The 16,274-nt window shown below is 40.1% G+C and overlaps 1 protein-coding gene across 1 annotated transcript in view; it reads left to right on the top strand.

Moving 5' to 3' along the window:
* The first annotated feature begins 3,904 nt into the window (after positions 1–3,904).
* Positions 3,905–16,274, top strand: part of LOC126823520 (glycoprotein 3-alpha-L-fucosyltransferase A) — a 121,159-nt gene continuing 108,789 nt past the window's right edge. The window contains exon 1 of the mRNA XM_050552420.2: positions 3,905–4,113. The gene's annotated coding sequence lies outside the window, so the exon portion shown is untranslated. The remainder of the gene's footprint in view (positions 4,114–16,274) is intronic.

Genomic DNA, 16,274 nt, shown 5'->3' with positions numbered 1-16,274 from the left:
GGCCTCTACTACGTGAAAATCTGACAAGTTGTAATGGAAAATCGTGTCATGGGTCATTCGAGCGGCTTTTGACCCTATGGCGTGATAAACTTGATTAACCAATCAGCGTTTATATACTGAGCGCCATGGAAAACGCATTACTTTTTTTCCCCAAATATTTTATTACTAGGTGGTTTTGTATATATAATATTATACAATACTATGAACTATTGTTTCACACAATGCTCCCAAACGCAAAAAATATCGCCCGTGTGCAAAAAAAAAAAAAATTGCACTAGATGCACATGAAAAACCCAATATTCACGTTCAGCATTGTGTGTGAGGCCTTTAAAAGCATGTTTTCAACTTAATGTGCAGTACATGGACTGTAAAACGTCAATCTGTCGTAATTTGTTGTTGGACGTGTGAAGGAATCGAGCTAGAGATGCCGAGACTTACTGAAAATCAACGGAATGAAGCCATAGGAATGTCCAGGGCTGGCATGTCTACACGTGCTATTGCCAGACACTTCAATTGTCATCAGTCCACAATTGTAAAGTTGGTGGAACGTGTTCGAGTTACTGGATCAACACGTGACCGTCAAAGTCCTGGTCCAAAACGCGTTACAACCCAGGCTTCATTCTGAACATCTGAGACACGCTACCTGCGGAGAAGTATCTCAGACACAGTCAGTAGCCATGATATCCATATCACGTGATCTACGCATCACAGGTCATGACAATGGCGTCAATGGGTCATGAGGTCAACATTGTAAACAATAGGTTTATCTTCAGCATTGTGTCCTTTGCACCCATAAAGACTATATAATTCGTATAGTCCCAACATGTTCTCTCTTCTTCCGATGATTTTTCACAAAAATAACATCTACAACTCATAGAATTGACGTTGTCTTCCATGACAGCGTCTGCGAGGGTTGTTCATAGAGGCCGCCATATTGCACAATTTTGTGCGTCGGTCGGGTTTATTTCAGATATACACTAATAGTTAATGTGTTTCAGTTCTAAAACAAATATTTTAAACTTTAACGCAAATTTAGAAAATAGCCAAATTCTGGCTGGGATTACTCCATCTCTCTCTCTCTCTCTCTCTCCCTCCCTCTCTCTCTCTCTCCCTCCCTCTCTCTCTCCCTCCCTCTCTCCCTCATTTCATTTCTGTATTATTTTGATTTTGTGTTTCAGTTAATTTGATATAATATACGGTTGTTGTTTATTGCTTGCAACGTCTGTGTTGTTTGTATCTTGTCCGCAGGTTTGTCGTATGGGATTTCTTTGTGTGTATTGCGGTCGTCCTGCATTTACTATTAGCGCATCTTTGACGAACAACCAGGGGGAGGGGGGGGGGTCACAGTAGTGTGCTTTGTCCTTTATCAGAAGATGGTGGGATGGGTTGGGCATTCAAAGAGCGAGATAATGATTTAGACATATGTAATATCACAATGCGATCCTATTAATTCATAATAAAAATTGTACAAATTGACATCAAACGAGATGTTGGATTTCTCTCTTTAGAAACCTCAGTGTGTATGTATGCCTACGTAATTTGGAGACGATGATGACATCATGCATTGTCAACTGTCAAATTTCCTTAACAGAAGGGAATCGCGTGGCTAAGTGGGTAAGACACTGGCTCGCTAGCCTGGAGGTCGGGTGTTCGATCCCTGCATTGGCCGAGAAAGTTCATCCAGATTTTCCGGCGTGGTTTCCCCTTGTCAATGATGCAGGATGGAGGGCCTGGCAAGGACAGCTATCTAGTCCTTCGGATGGGACGAAAAACCGAGGTCCCGTGTACACATTGGCGTGCACGTAAAAGATCCCCTGGGAGTTGGAATTCGATATAAGAGTAGGCCGTGTAGCGCCGCTGCCCGGGCAAAATTTTCCCCATAGCACACTGTATGGCGTATGCCCGTCTTCATTAACCCAGGTTAGGAGCAGAACAGTAGGACGTTAAACCCCATTTCATTTCATTTCCTAAACAGAAATCTGGCAAACCTCCTGCAAAAATTCCTGGATCCGCCGCCCCTGACAACAACAATATAGTACCTAATCACCGACCATTAACCAAGGCAAATGAAACTTTTCAAACCATGGCTTCAGTTGTTATTTCAAGCTTCCATCATACGTCTGCATTAAGACCCAAAATAACAATCACCGCTAAAATCATGACGTATCTCACCGATTAATGTTGTTGACGTATGTCTTCAAAAACAGTTTTGATGAAAACCACTGTGTTTATTATGGCCGCGTGCGAACCAGGTCCTCCTTATAGAAACATACCCAGCGGGCACACAACGTTGTGACAACATTGTTCAGGGGTTGTATCACAACGTCTGAAATAGGTCAGCTGTAGGTTGTTTTGCAACAAACTCTTACGTTGTGACAACGTTGTACGGACGTCAAAGCAACATTGTCACAACGTTGTGTGGTGGTTGACGAAAAGTTGTGACAACGTTGTACGGACGTCAAAGCAACATTGTCACAACGTTGTGTGGTGGTTGACGAAAAGTTGTGACAACGTTGTACGGACGTCAAAGCAACATTGTCACAACGTTGTGTGGTGGTTGACGAAAAGTTGTGACAACGCTGTACGGACGTTCAAGCAACATTGTCACAACGTTGTGTGGTGGTTGACGAAAAGTTGTCACGACGTCAGAATTTGTTGTTTTTCAACGTTGTGTGGTGGTTGGCGAAAAGTTGTCACGACGTCAGAATTTGTTGTTTTGAGGTTGTATAAAACCCAGTATAAGCCCCATCCGAACTCCCTACAGTTCTGCCCCCACTGGACTAACGAAGACGGGAATAGGCGGTCGGCACGATGGAAGTTAAATTAGGTGTGTGTTCGGGGAAGGGGGGGGGGGTGCTTAAATGCCCGACAGATTTGGGCCACGGTTTTGACATAGTGAAACGATACGCGAAGTTTCAACACCCTCACTCAATTAGAATCAAAGTTATTGTGTCCCATCACAACCAATCTAATTGCTTCTTTCTGAATAAAATCAGTATCAATTAATAGGACAGTACGTAGTTTCAAAACATTCAATTCAAACGATTATATTACAGTCAATATTAATGCTATATACAGACCTTACCAGACCAACATGGTGGGTTGGATGGACGAATGGTTAGCACGCCCGCGCGCTGTATCTTACGGTCTGTCATTGAGTCAACTGGCGGGGTTTCGATTCCCGGGTTGTACGTGGCAAGGAGTAGGATCGCCTGTCCAACCTCCCACTGCTAAAGACCCCTACGCGTAAGCGATAAAATTGAACCATGTGTTAGTCCCTAGCTTGTGTCGAGTGGACGTTAAACCACATCTCTCTCTCTCTCTCTCTGTCTATCTCTCACCAGACCAACACAAAGGGGGAGAAACTAACCTAATTAGGCTTCTCTTTAACATCTTCATGGATCTCTGACCGAGGACGTGTTTCATCTACAAACTACTAAATAAAGCCATCAATTGAATGCTCATAATATTGGCTTGTTATCCCTTTGATTGGCTGGGTGGGTTTGTCCAATACATGCTGGTGTGATCAGCAAGGTTAATGACGTCTTGGGTCGTCTGCTTGACCTCACGTTACGTTCCGTCTGATGCACGCGACTCTTTAATCAGAATGCGCGTGCGAGGAAGCGTCAACAATAAGAATACTGGCATTACTGGTCAATATTCTAAGACTTGACTGACAATTATCGATTCGTTCTCGTAGTAGCATCTCGTGCTTTGAGGAATGGCGAGACTTTGGTTTACATGTTGTTCTTGAGCAATGAATAGAAAGGTACTGTGATTATGGTGTACAACCGACAAGAACTGTTCGACAGGACGACTGACTGTCAGCATTCGGTGTACACTTTTACTTTTTTCCAAACCCGTTCTTTAACAATAGCTGTTCGCTGTGTTTGTGTTACCATGACGATATCTCCCTCCTGGGAGAGTGATTTGTTATTGGATGGAAAATGGTTGATACCTGCTGCACACGTGCTCAATGACAAATGTTTGGATTAAAGTAAATGAGACTTAATGTTCGATCTTTCTCTCGTGGCGGGAGTAACATGTTGCAGCCGTGTATATTATGAGAGAGAATGAGAGGATCAATGACATCATATCCGACTTTCAAGCAAGGTAAGTCATTATATATATATATAGAACTTTTATTTACGCATGGAAACACGATTTATTAATTAAACCGTAGTTGATGTCACGTCACGTCGCTTCTGAAACAACCAAGCAGTATCAGCGCTCGTGTTTGGACCGTTTTAACGAGTCTGTTTTTGTAGTTTGTGGCAGTGAAGACACACATTCCGACTCATCACGAATTTTAGTTTATAAATGATTGTCATTAATTGAAAGTTAGTGTGCGTTGCGGGGGGTCTGTCGAGGCTTGAAATTAAGGAACTACGTATGTATTAAATATTGCGTCTTTTCGTATGACATCAGATTCGGATTTGGTTTTTACGGGCGATGCGAAAATGTATTGATAACGATGGTATATTTAGTGTTGGGCTGCAGTTTATTTTGTTGACTGAAACCTATTAAAAGCGCGGATTATATAATAATACGACAGTTCGGGTAAGACGTGTTTAGCTTCCTTCGTCACATGATGTCAACATAGCGTCACATTATTTGACGGATACCGACTGTTTATATCGAAAAATTAGATATAATGGTTTAAACATTCCTTGCTATGAATGAATGAATGAAGGAATGAATGAAGGAATGGATGAATGAATGAAATGGGGTTTAACATCATACCTCATTCCTTGCAAACAGGGGGTTGGACGGCTGAATGGTTAGCACGTGCGCGCTTTCTTTAAAAAGACAGGTTACACAATGTTTAGTTTAAATTTTTGGTTCCTGTTCGGTTACCCAGTCAAAAAACACAAGGAAAGTAAATTCCTTAACATCGTTTTTGCATCGTACAGAATAAACATAATGAAGTCTAGGCTCTTTTTCAAAAAGCACGTGCGCGCTATATCATAAAGTCTGTCATTGAGTCAACTGGCGTGGTTTCGATTCCCCGGTGGTACGTGACAAGGATTAGGGTCGCCTGTCCAACCTCGTGGGTTTTCTCCGGGTCCTCCGGTTTCCTCCCACTGCAAAAGACCCCTACGCGCAAGCGATTTATGGAAATAAAATTGAACCATATGTTAGTCCCGAAATAACCTAGTTTGTGTCGAGTGGACGTTAAACCCCATTTCTCTCTCTCTCCTGCAAATACTCTTTATCTCATGGGCAACAGAAAAGACGTAATTTAAAACGAGAATTACATATTTTCTAATAAAGTCAAAACATAATTATTTCTATGTCTTTTGCTCAATAGGTTGTCAACTCACTATCATACGATCATAGGTATCATTCTCACACTTAAAAATCATTCACCCCGGAAATAATAACACAATTACCTCCCTTGTTTTTCTATCCCCCCCCCCCCCCATGGAATAGCTATCTTCAAATGTTTGAATTTGAAGTTGAAAATGATATTTTTGACAATTTCTCAACTTGCAGTAGTGAATTATGGGATTAATAGGATTATTCTTTAACAAGGTAGGACTGTTTATAGATACCATCTATTTTAAGGCTTTATTTTAATACATTTTAAAAATATAACTTAAAAATATGAAATTATCGCTTTAATAGTTATAATGTATGTCACACTGGACGTCATGATATAAATGACGTCACTAACGTATGCGCTGGGTGACAAAAAGGCCTCGATTGTAGACCATTCTACGCTAGTAGCTTGACACTTTATCCAAATACTTTTCGTCTCTTCGACGTACGTACCTACTGTGTGGAACTTTAAAAAAAAAAAGTCTTTATCTGTGACCTTCGACACAGGATTGAAAAAAAAACAGCAGGACGTTCAACCCCATTCATCATCGATTACATAAACACACTTAATTGTGCTTCGTAATTTCCGCGTATTTACATTGGTGTTAGTTCCAAAAGATGCCACCGTCTTCAAGGGTGGATCTATTGGGAGGAGCGGGGGCGCACCAGGAGTACCCCGATTTCTGACTAAAAAAGTCCCATTATAATTCATTATTTTAGAACCGGATTCGGGGGGGGGGGGAGGCACTTGGTCTCCGTTGTGCGCTTCGGCCTCGCCGTCCGTGCGCTCCTGCTGCCGTGCGCTCCCGCTTTCCATAGTCTTTGGAATCACCCTTGCTCTTTGCTACCAGTTCCTGTTACCCATTCCGAGGTCGCTGTTGATATCTGGATTATTGCTTATTATTACAGGTTTTCGCGTTTGTGGCGCGCTGCCGCTCGCGCATTTCATCACTCACCTAAATCCCAATATAGGTGGTATTCCCGAAAAGTCAGAAACTTTCTGAACATAAATCTCTTGTCCTCGGCGGGTGTTATTGATGTTTACATGTATTTACTTCCCATTAATTAGCTCTGTACAGATGTCAATCGCGGTCACACAATAGTTTAATCTGTTACCCATTTTCCTTCGTAAGAATCGGTCACGTGTACAGGGTCGTAAGAATCGGTCACGTGTACAGGGTCGCCACTACGCTATTTTAATAATTTTCCAAACAAAAGAAACATTCACTAGACAACTGAATGCGCCTAACACACCGTCACTATACCCTAATTAATTAGCTATTAATAAACACCCGTTAACTTATTTTCTGCTAATCCATAATCCACGACTTTTGCCAAGACTCCATTTTGAAATTCTCGGAGGAAGATGCTACGCTTTGATCACCACTTTAGGCACCACGGATCTGCCAGATACGGCATTTCACACTACAAAAATAGTAAAATGGTTAATTGTGGCGCGAAAACTTCAGGCTTGACACGGACGTGAATAACAAACAAGACGTGATAATACGTGGAAGTCGACTGCCATGCTTTTTGACGAGTGATTTTAGCTATAGATGAATTTTAAAATACTATTTTATTAACAATGTTTAGACATTATTAAATACAAGTATTTAATTTTGTATGGTATAAACGATGATAGTAATTGTTGAGGAATATTATTAACATGAACTATCGAGGTGCATCTATTTTTCTATTTTATTTAAAATATGAAATAAGCATAATAATAGCAATATTATTACAGTGTTTTACTCTTCACTCCCCCCCACCCCCCGCCTGCTCAGCTACATAAAAATAAATTTGTAACACAATACTTTTTATGAGAAAAGTGTCACGGTGGTGTGCTTTATCCATTATCATCAGATGGTGGGATGGAATGAGTATTTAAAGTGAGAAATAATGATGTAGACATGTGTTATATCACAATTAATGCTTTGCATCAATGAAATTAAATCACAAATGTCATCGTATTAATTCATAATAAAAATTGACGTCAAACCGGGTGTTGGATATCTCTCTTTAAAAAGCTAAAAATGTATTTACGCTAAAATGAGGATAGAGAACAAGTATTTCTCAAAAACTGTCTCAGGTACAGGGCAAACCCCCTCCTGCAAAAATTCCTGCATATGATTGGCGGTGTCCCTAATTCCAGGAGAGCTTTGTTCAGCTCCCCAGGATTTTGTAGACAGGCACTTTTTTTTATACAAGGCTAAACATTTTTCATTTTATCATCCGAAAACAGACACAATTACTACTGCTTACTAAAGATAAATTATGGGAGATAAGATAAAGAGATGGCAGTTCTCACTATAATAGTTAAAAAAATAGATAATGTAAAGGGAATATGCTGAAAATTTCAGTCAAATTGATCCATTCGATGGCATGGAGGGTTGATTAATGTCTTTTCATGTTAATAAATTGTCTAATTATTAATTTAGATAACATTTTAGGCCTAAAGGAAGAACTACAATAGCCAGATTTAGCCCTTGCATAATGTATGTTTAATGAGCAACGTTTCTATTTGGCCTCTCTAAGTCATTATCAAGCAATAAGGCTGGACCTATTTCATTTTATTACTCTGAAACAGATCAAATTTTGTCTTTGCTACCGTAAAGTATTACTCGAAGCCATTAATAATAATTAGACCCTAATCTCGATATTGTGATACTCATAATTCCTTGTATATTGACGCCATGATGGAATGTTTCAATGTCTCCGTTCAATATTAGACGACTATAAATGTTTACAACACGGTAACTAAGCACGACTGCCATTTTATCAATAATTGAATGATATATTATGAGAAAAGTTCTATAAAAGCCGAGGGCTGTTTGTCCAGGCCAATAAATGTAATAATTCGTTACATAGACTCCCTTATTAAACTATTTATATAAATTACTCACCCTATTTATCGTCTGTCAATCATTCCCCGTCAAGATGGCCCTGAGGAATTTGTGCATCTAATACAATAAAATAGGGTTTAGCGTCGGTACCAACTGGGGTAATAAATGAAATGAAATGAAATGGGCTTTAACGTAATGCTTTTCTGCTCCGACAGGGCTAATGAAGACGGGTATACGCTATATGCTCTTATACCGAATTTCACTAGACCAAAACACTCCATCTTGTGGAATGTGGTACCACACAGGCATATAGGGGGGCTGAGGATAAATTTTAAAAAAATCATTTTTTGTTGAACTCGTGTGGTGAAAAACACCACCGACACAAAACACTCTATGGAAATTATTCTAAGTTGGAAATCTTGTGGAATGTAGTACCACACAGGCATATGGGGGACTGAGGAGAAATTTAAAAAAAGTCATTTTTTGTGGAACTCTTGTGGTGAAAAGCACCACAGACAAAAACATTCTATGAAAATTATTCTAAATCTTGTGGAATGTAGCCTATTTATTTTTACAAGTCCAATATCTTGTGGAACTCTAATTTCCCCCAATTCTTGCCATATATGCACATGGTTGTTGTTAAAATTCAAAAACCTATTCGAATGGTTTGTGGTATCAAGTAAAACTGATAAAATTTACAATACCAATGATTTGTTTTGTCAAAAAACCTGAAATGTTTGACCAAGGGCGAATCCAGAAACCATAGAAAATGGGTGGGGGTGCACAGGCGATGAAGCCCTACGCTACAAAGCGCACAACAGGGAGTCCCGGAGCCCCCCCCCTCCAATAGATCTGCCTGACAATGAAATCGATTCATGCATTCTATTGTGTCAAATTACTTGACATCTATTGATTCAGGTTGTCATCGTATTTCTTTCTGAGGTATACCAAAGACAGATTTGATATTTTTGAATTATTACATTAATTATTTCTGTGGTATATGGGTGACAGATTTCATATTTTTGAATTATTACGTTAATTATTTATATGGTATACGAATGACAGAATTGATATATCACTAGTATTCACTACACAAAAAAATTATTACCAAGTCGAATAGGTAGGCTTTTATATTATACATTATGACGCTATAGCGATGTCCTTGCTGCTGTACTGTTGTCGATATATCTCATCATCATTATGATAATACTTAACGTGTATATTAATAAATATTTAACGTGTATATTAATAAATATTTAATGGTGAAATCTCCATAGATAAAACTGATTAAACCTACGTTATGCAAGAGCTAAATCTGCCTATAAATCTGTTATATAAACCATTAATTAGACATTAATTAACTTATCCAAACCATAATCAACTCTCAATGTCATCTTATGTGTCAGATTTTCACTGGATTTGAATCTGATCTGCTGCTCAACAGTTATTGATGATTTAATCCAATAAGCACTATATTGAAGTTTGCTGATCAGCCTATTCATAACAGGTCCAGTAAGTTGCCTTTGAAAAAGAAACCAGGAGGCAAATGAAGACAATCTTGGCATGAATTGCGAATTGTGGGAGTCGCTTCGATACCTGCATTGGCCGAGAAAGTTCATCCAGATTTTCCGGCGTGGTTCTCCCTTGTCAGTGATGCAGGATGGAGGGGCTGACAAGGAAAGCTGTCTAGTCGTTCAGATGGGACGAAAAACCGAGGTCCTGTGTACACATTGGCGTGCACGTAAAAGATCCCTTGGCAGTTGGAATTCGATATAAGAGTAGGTGGTAGTGCTGCTGTTCGGGCAAAATTTCCCTCATAGCACACTGTATGGCGTATGCCCGTCTTCATTAGCCCAGGTTAGGAGCAGAACAGTAGGACGTTAAACCCCATTTCATTTCATTTCATTTCCTGGGAGTCGCTCCGCATGAATCGTAGGTAAATCTGTTAAAATAATATTTGGATCAACACTATTATACAACCATGGGCATTATTTCCCACCCTTAAAAATCATTGACACAGGAAATAACACAATTACCTCCCTTGTTTTCCTATTACCTCCATGGAATAGCTATGTTCAAATGTTTGAATTTGAAGCTAAAAATGATATTTTTGCCAATTTCTCAGCTGGCAATAGTGAATTATGGGATTAATAGGATTATTCTTTAACAAGGTAGGACTGTTTATGGATACCATCTATTTTAAGGCTTTATTTTAATAGGTTTTAAAAATATAACTTAAAAATATGAAATTGTAACTTTAAAATAATATTTGGATCATACATTTGATGGTTTCATAGACCAGTTGTTAGGTAAATTTAAATATTCATTGAATATTATCCCTTGATAGAACACAGAATATCAGACCAAGAAACAGTCATTACGTCTACTAATATATTTTTAGGACAGAATCTTCAATGCTGAATCCCGATGACACATGACACGCATCGGTTGGAATTCGGTCAATAAACCAGTGATGCTAGATCTAGTTTTAAATAGCGTTTATCGTTATGATTTTTATATTTTATACACATGCTGATAGAGATTTAATTTGAAAACATTGTCATTATTATTGAAGGTTATTTGGCATTTTTTTTTTAAAAAGAAATTTCAATTATGGTTGTCATCTGATCATGTCTGTCATCTACGAATGAATAAAAACTTATGGAAATTACGTGATAGTCAAAATCCACAATTTGTGTTATGAAGAAATGTCATGGTGCAGTATCAGCTTATTTTGGCAACAGTATTTTTAGATAGGCTAACTGTAGCCTAAGTAGAAAAATACTAATTTCAATCGACTTATCAACCGAACATTTAACTTTATATGAAGACAGTAATTTATTCAGGAATATTCCTGACTTTAAATTGAAGCCGGTACGTGAATTAAATATGGAAAATTTTCAGAAAGGTGTACCAGTTTGTCTTTACTTTCGTGGTAGTCACATATTAGCCTGCTCAAAAGAGGACATTATCCATCACAAATTGCCAAGAATTATTTTTGTTGAAGTCTAGTTATATTAAAGTGAATGGCAGCTCATTTGACCCAATCTTGGCAGTTGGAATTCGATATAAGAGTAGGTGGTAGTGCTGCTGTTCGGGCAAAATTTCCCTCATAGCACACTGTATGGCGTATGCCCGTCTTCATTAGCCCAGGTTAGGAGCAGAACAGTAGGACGTTAAATCCCATATCATTTCATTTATATTGACACAAAATAAATAGCTAATTATATTAATGACATGTCACGTGACAATAACATCAAATGTTTAGGTTAGACCGGAAACATGAATAAAATGATTTCCTTTTCACCATGACAACCGGAAATGTCTCCCTTTTAACTACCATGACAACCATCGTCAATGTGACTATAAATAGACTTGTACACAGACAGGGCAAATTGTTTATCATCATATTTTATCATCAATTATATTTTTTAACAGATAGATTTTTTTTTATGTCAATCAATAAATGAAATGAAATGTGGTTTAATGTTGAACTGTCCTTCTCCGACTGGGCTAATGAAGACGGGCATACAGTGTGCTACGAGGGAAATTTTGCCCAGACAACGGCACTACGGCCTACTTTTATATCGAATCCCAACTGTCAAGGGATCTTTTTATGCACGCCAATTTGTACACATGAACTTGGTTTTTCGTCCCATCTAAATGAATATGCGTTGTGCCTTGGCAGGCCCTTCGTCCTGCACAATTGACAAGGGGAAACCACCCTGGAAAATCCTGATAAAACTTTCTCGGACCTCCAGGTTAGGGAGCCAATGTCTTACTCGTCGAGCCACCGCGACTCCCTCAATTAATAAAAGTGATGTAGCATTAATGTGTTTATACTGAAATCGTCATGTGGCCCATTGATAAGGCGGGATGGATGGCCGAATGGTTAGCACATGCGCGCGCTGTATCATACGGTCTGTCATTGAGTCAACTGGCGGGGTTTCGATCTCCCGGTTGTACGTGACAAGGAGTAGGGTCGCCTGTCCAACCTCGTTGGTTTTCTCCGGGTCCTCCAGTTTCCTCCTACTGCTAAAGACCCCTACGCGCAAGCGAATGATTGAAATAAAATTGAACCATGTGTTAGTCCCGAAATGACCTAGTTTGTGTCGAGTCGTCGTTAAACCCTCTCTCTCTCTCTCTCTCTCTCTCTCTCTCTCGCTTGCTCACTAACCTGGAGGTCCCCAGTTTGACCTTGGTGTTGGCCGAAAAAGTACCATTGGATTTTCTGGTATGCTTTCCCCATGTCTGTGATCCAGGACTGAGGGTGTGACAAGGAACATTGAGTCTCTGTCCGATATGAAACAGATTACAAAATATTATACCAATTTTTTAGATATGGCGGCCATTCGGGGCAGAGTTCTCTTCTTGCAGTAGTGGCAGAATGCAAGGTCGTCATTTTACTCAATGGGCTACTTATTTTAAACAGTAGGTTTTCAAAGACCACAGAATTTCAACAACGAGAATCGATTTATACTTACTACTTTTGTTTTTATCGGCACAAAATCAAACAAAAACTTAAAAAAAAGTCAATTTCACCTCGCCACTTAGAATTCGAGGGTAAATGTCGTTGATTAAGAAACGGTTGTTTTTTTGAGTGGTTTCTAATTAAACTGGGTGCTTGAGAATCTTAATTCATCTCTTTTCCCATTCCTGACACGCTTCATCAAACTAATGAAAGTTGGTTGTTTTTTTTCTGGAGGAGAAACGTGGTTTATAAACTAGCCGAGGATATGAAAGGATACTGTGTAGTCTAATCACTGTATTTAATCAGTGTGGTAAGTCACACTGAAGCTGGTGTAATTTTATAGCACCATAAAAACAAACCTATAATTTTAAAGATCTTTAATTAAAGCTGAACAAAGCATCTTTAACCTTCCCTCTAAAGATACTGGGGAACGGGGACAGAGATGGCGAGGGCGAGCGAGGGTGAGGAGGAGAGAGGGCAAGAGAGAGAGGGCAAGAGAGAGATGGCGAGGGAGAGAGAGGGTAAGAGAGAGATGGCGAGGGAGAGAGAGGGTAAGAGAGAGATGGCGAGGGAGAGAGAGGGTAAGAGAGAGAGAGGGCAAGAGAGAGGGCAAGAGAGAGATGGCGAGAGAGAGGGTAAGAGAGAGAGGCAAGAGAGAGAGAAAGAGAGGGCAAGAGAGAGAGAAAGAGAGGGCAAGAGAGAGATGGCGAGAGAGAGAGAGAGAGGGTAAGAGAGAGAGGGTAAGAGAGAGAGGGCAAGAGAGAGAGGGCAAGAGAGAGAGGGCAAGAGAGAGAGAGGGCAAGAGAGGGTGAGGGAGAGAGAGGGTGAGGGAGAGAGACATAGGCGTAGGAGCCGGGGGGGCAGGGGGGGCATTTGCCCCCCCAAAAAAATTATTTTCTGGCAATGAAAAATTCGACGACCTTTTTTTTCTATTAACGTTTAGGGAAAAAATATAACTAACTTATTTCTATGAGATCCACACTGCCCGAAAAGTATTTTCTCGTCTTTTTCTTGTCCACTGCATGCCCGAAAATATGCCCGAAGCTCTCTTATGACATGTATGCCCGAAAAAACGGTATTGATTTCGGGCAATTTTCTCTGATGCCCCCCTGAATTACTTTGAGCTCCTACGCCTATGGAGAGAGAGAGGGGGAGAGAAAGGGTGAGAGAGAGAGGGCATTAGAGAGAGAGAGAGAGGGGGAGAGAAAGGGTGAGAGAGAGAGGGCATTAGAGAGAGAGAGGGCAAGAGAGAGAGGGAGAGAGAGAGGGAGAGGGAGAGAGAGATATTGTAAGGCTGAATAAAACATGCTAACATAAAGATAGAACCCTTTACCCATCTGGTGCCGCGGTGGCTCAGTGATGAAGACGTTGAAGTCCTGTGTTCGATCGTGCTGTTAGCCGAGACCGTTTATCGGGATTTTCCGCCATGGGACTATGTATAGCCATTCAGCTGGGAGGATAATTTGGCAGTTGGAATTTGATACTAAAGTAGGCCGTAGTGCCGCTGTCCGGGCAAAATGCCCCTCACAGCACACGGTGTGGCGTATGCTCGTCTTTATTAGTCCGGTAGGAGTATGACATTAAACCCCATTTCCTTTCTGTAGGGTATGCTTACTCTTGCCAGTTGTACATGATACAGGGTATACTTACTCTATCTAGAACATCTGATACCACCTAGTCTAGATATATAGTATTGATAGGTGTTGTACATGATACAGGGTATACTTACTCTATCTAGAACATCTGATACCACCTAGTCTAGATATATAGTATTGATAAGTGTTGTACATGAGACAGGGTATGCTTACTCTATCTAGAACACCTGATACTACCTAGTCTAGATATATAGTATTGATAGGTGTTGTACATGAGACAGGGTATGCTTACTCTCTAGAACATCTGATACCACCTAGTCTAGATATATAGTATTGATAAGTGTTGTACATGAGACAGGGTATCCTTACTCTATCTAGAACACCTGATATCACCTAGTCTAGATATGTAGTATTAATAGATGTTGTACATGAAACAGGGTATGCCTACTTTCTAGAACATTTGATACCACTTCTCCTTTATTTAGAAGTTCCCAAGGTTATTTGATGTGTTTATATTGATTTTAATGGTGTCCGTGGAAAACGTTGTGGGTATAATGAGTGTAGTGGGACTAATATCTGCCTTATTAACCCTCCCACTGCTAAAGACCACTGCGCGAAAGCAAATTATTATTATTAAAATAAAATTGAACCATATGTTAGTTCCGAAATGACCTGGTTTGTGTGGTGGACTTAATGGATGTTAACCCCTCTCTCTCTCTAGGGGGGTTCGATGGCTTAGTGGTTAGCACGTGCGCGCTGTATCATTAAGTCTGTCATTGAGTCAACTTGCGTGGTTTTGAATCCCCGGTTGTACGTGACAAGGAGAAGGGTCGCCTGTCCAACCTTGTGGGTTTTCTCCGGGTCCTCCGGTTTCCTCCCACTGTTAAAAACCCCTACGCACAAGCGAATTATGGAAATAAAATTGAACCATATGTTAGTCCCGAATGACCTAGTTTGTGTTGAGTGGATGTTAAACCCCATTTCTCTCTTTCTCTCTCTCTCTCTCTCTCCCTCTCTCTCTCTCTCTCTAACCCAGCTCAGCCTTCACAAATCATCACCAAATCTATATTACCAAATCTCAAATCATTACCAAATCTCTCTCTCTCCCTCTCTCTCCCTCTCTCTCTCTCTCTAACCCAGCTCAGCCTTCTCAAATCATTACCAAATCTATATTTTGTGGCGTTTGTTGTTTTTTATTAATAAAGACGAATATCTCAAATTTCATGTATTGAAGAGCTATTAAATGAAATATTATCTGTGCTTCAATTATATTTCCCATTAAAGCCGAGGGAAGGTGCGGATCAGGTGGAAAATCACGGAAATAGCTCGAGTACAGTGGGGATTAGGTGGTCGAATGGTTTAACGGGTTTGTTTTGATTCATTAGGTCTGTCATTGAGACAATTGGGATCGTTTACATTTCCTGCTTTTAGGTGACACTGGCAAGGAGTAGGGTCGCTTGTTCGACCTCGTGGGTTTTCACAGGTTTCCTCCCACAGGTAACTACCCTCTACGTACAAATGAATTGTTTAAATAAAGTAAATAGTGTGTTAGTCCTGAAATGACGTTTGTCGCGTAGATGTTAAGCCCCATATGTCTGTCACCTCAAGTCCATTTGAAAGGTGGGAGCCATGGTGACTCAGTGGGTAAGACGATGGCTCGCTAGTCTGGAGGTCGAGGGTTTGATCCCTGCATTAGCCGAGAAAGTTCATCGTGATTTTCCGATGTTGTTTCCTCTCATCAGTGGTGCAGGACGGAGGGCCTGACAAGGACAGCTGTCTAGTCGTTCGAAGGGGACGGAAAAAAGAGGTCCTGTGTATACATTGGCATGCACGTAAAAGATCCCTTGGCAGTTTGATTTTAATATAAGAATAGGCCATAGTGCCACTGCCCGGGCAAAATTTCCCTCATAGCACACTGCATGGCGAATGCCCGTCTTCATTAGCCCAGTTGGAGCATAACAGCAGCACATTAAGTTTTATAATGTCAACATTTCTTCAAAAGATTGGATAATTTATCAAAATGAAGTTGCCACATACAAATGT

The sequence above is a fragment of the Patella vulgata genome, chromosome 6 (assembly GCF_932274485.2).
Source record: "Patella vulgata chromosome 6, xgPatVulg1.2, whole genome shotgun sequence".
Classification (NCBI taxonomy): Eukaryota; Metazoa; Mollusca; class Gastropoda; family Patellidae; genus Patella; species Patella vulgata.
This window is presented reverse-complemented; position numbering and strand designations above follow the sequence as displayed.